Source organism: Propithecus coquereli, unplaced genomic scaffold (genome assembly GCF_000956105.1).
Source record: "Propithecus coquereli isolate 6110/MARCELLA unplaced genomic scaffold, Pcoq_1.0 Scaffold284, whole genome shotgun sequence".
Classification (NCBI taxonomy): domain Eukaryota; kingdom Metazoa; phylum Chordata; class Mammalia; order Primates; family Indriidae; genus Propithecus; species Propithecus coquereli.
In genome coordinates, this window is record NW_012148441.1 from 1225523 (window position 1) to 1228549 (window position 3027).

Here is a 3027-nt window from a genome sequence, read left to right on the forward strand (position 1 = left end):
CATTTTTTTCTTATTATTTGACAATTTAAAAGACGTCTTATTTGATGAAAAGTTGATGTTGGGAAAAAAATAAAAGAGATAATAGAAAGTCCAGTTGGCTGGAAAAAATAAATTACATTCATAGTGAAAAGAACGTTGCCCTTCCTTTCAATCATCAATAAGATATTTTGTCCTACGTCCTTGTGTCTCACTGTCAACTTATACACTATTGCTGCTTTAACTCAAAAACTAGACTTTCCCATGCATTTTCCATCAATCTTAACTTAGATTTACCCACCTATTTACAATCTCATTTTATTTGATTTTGTTTTCATTTTTCCTTAAATATATCTTTTAGAATTTCCATTCGTGTGAGTTGTACCATTTTTCTTCTTTCTTCTTCTTTTTTTTAATTCTGAAAATGTATTTGTATTACTACTAATCCTGAAATATTAATTTGCTCATTTATATTTCTAGGCTGAAAGTTATTTTTACTTGGCACGTTGAAGATAGTACTCCATTGACTGTTGACATGTATTTTTGTTATTATTATTTGTTTATGGAGCTATATACTGCTTTATGTGTAAGGACTATGTATATGACAAAGACATTGAGCAAACTGCCAAAGAAGAGCAAGGAGAAGCTTTGAAATTACAAGACTCCCCCTCAACAGAGCTTTCTCACCAGCAGTGTTCAGCGCCAGGCATTGATGAGAAACACCCAACCTGGGAAACAACCAGACGGGAATTGAAACTGCTGGGGCACAACCCACGGAGAAGGAGAATCACCTCCAGCTTCACCATCGGTTTAAGAGGAGTGATCAATCTTAGCAACACGTGCTTTATGAACTGCTTTGTCCAAGCTCATACCCACACTCCAATGCTGAGAGATTTCTTCCTCTCTGACAGGCACTGATCCGAATGCCGAGTCTAGAGTTGTGTCTGATCTGTGAGGTGCCTTCGCTCTTTCCGGAGTTGTATTCTGGAAACCCATCTCCTCATGTTCCCTATAAGTTACTACATTTTTGTTATTGATGAGTAAATTATCATTCTAAAAACTGATTCCTCATAAGTAATTGATCTTCTTTCTCTGAATTTTTCTGAATGCATTTAAGTCTTTGTATTATTGTCTTCTTATTCTTATAGCTATTATTATTACTAATTTCTGGAAATTCTAAAGCTTTTTTTCAAAATTGTTTGGTATTTTAAAAATTATATGCATTCTTTTTCATATTTTCAGGCCGATTATTTCTTTAGGCCCATTAAACATAATTATTTTCTATTCATTATCTCATTAATCCAATATCTTCTATTTTTCCTTGATTTTTTTGTTTTTTGTTTGTTTCTTTTTTTCTTTTGTTTTGATCTGGCTCTTGCTCATGGTACTTTGCTTTCTTGTGAGGTTTTTAATTTTTGACTGTGATTAGTGGAATTTTGAGAGAATTTGTTTGAACTTGGTAGAGTTGCAGTTCTCTAGTCAGAATTTGCTTTTATCCCTATCATTTCCCAAGGTTTTACCAGCAAGACACCACTTTAAATTCTCCATTTATGGCTTTCTTTCAAATACATATATAGAGAAAATCCAGCCGTAAACCCCGTAAAGACCAACTAATTATTACAAATTATCAAAGACTTTACTCCACACCTACCTAGTATCAAATTTAAGAAAATTAGGAAATTGGTTTATTTATTGTTGTTCTTTACACTGCTTTTAGTGTACTTTTGTATTGGAATATCTTATTAAACTTGTAACTTATTTTCTAATCACCTTCCCTCATGTATTTTTCAAGAGTAAGCTCACACTTATCTGTTCTGGAAATGTCTCCTGCAGATGAAATGCAGCTTTGGTGCAAGTTTATATCCCAATAATCTCTCTTATGATTTTTTTTTCTTGGTCTCTTCTCCTTTTTTACTCTTTTGCAGTTATCCATTAAAAATATATATATATATGTATGTGTATACACACACACACACACACACACACACACAATGCAGCATTGTAAATTTTAAGTAGCATAAGTTGTCAAGTTATCTACAACTGTGTTTTTTAAATAATATAACATTGAGTGTGTTATTAAATTCTTCAGGTATTGTTTAAGCTCGTTATTTATTACATTATTGTAATCTGTACTTTAATCTGAATTATGCAAATAGAAAATATAGATACAAATATATATGAGCACAGGAATATACAAACATTTCTACTGTATCTTGTAAAAACGTGTTTTCAGCAATAACATTTGTATTCATAAATCAGTAGACTAAATTGAATCATGTCTTTTTTTGGTATCTTTTCTGGCAAACACATACAAAGATGAAAACATCTCTATAATATATTAATCTTAGAGAAATAGAAAAATGCAAATGTTAAATGATTTGTTGAAAATGACTCCAAGAAAGCAAGAAAGGGCAGTGATTTAATAACATATTCTACAGGCATGAATTCTAATCAGACATCGCCAATGTTACCAAAAGACAATGGTTTGAAAATAGGAGGGCTTCAAAAGGAAAAAAAAACTGAAGCCACAAATCATCACTTTTTCTACTTTAGTTTTTTTCAGTCTTTGAAATTTCCAAAATATGTACTCTAAATTCAAAATATAATTTAAGCAATAATAAATACATGACTACTACTTATAATATAAAAACATACTCTTTCAAATTCTAATTATGCTAATCCATTAAACAAATATTTACTGACTATTGTACCCTTATGTAGAAATATGTTATAGTTTCTTACCATTAGGAAAATGGTCAAATTTTGACATATTAATGCAAAAATTGTACAACATTAGTATACTAATCAGTACATCATTTTTGATATATTCTTAAAATAAATATACTTGTCACTTTTAATGTATACTTGTATCAACAGCAGTAGAAGTTTTTAACAGAAAACTGAAAAATACTATTTATGCAAGAATAAGGAAATTAATTTCATTTAATGTAGTGTATCTTTAACTTTTTATTCATTACATTTAAAATCGACAATGTAGTTTAATAGGTTTATTAAGTGTCCTTAAATATAAGAATGAAAGTAACACCTATT

The 3027-nt window shown here is 30.1% G+C and overlaps 1 pseudogene; it reads right to left on the bottom strand.

The window, feature by feature from the left end:
* Window positions 1–972, bottom strand: part of LOC105813629 — a 182136-nt pseudogene extending 181164 nt beyond the window's left edge.
* Window positions 973–3027: the final 2055 nt, after the last annotated feature.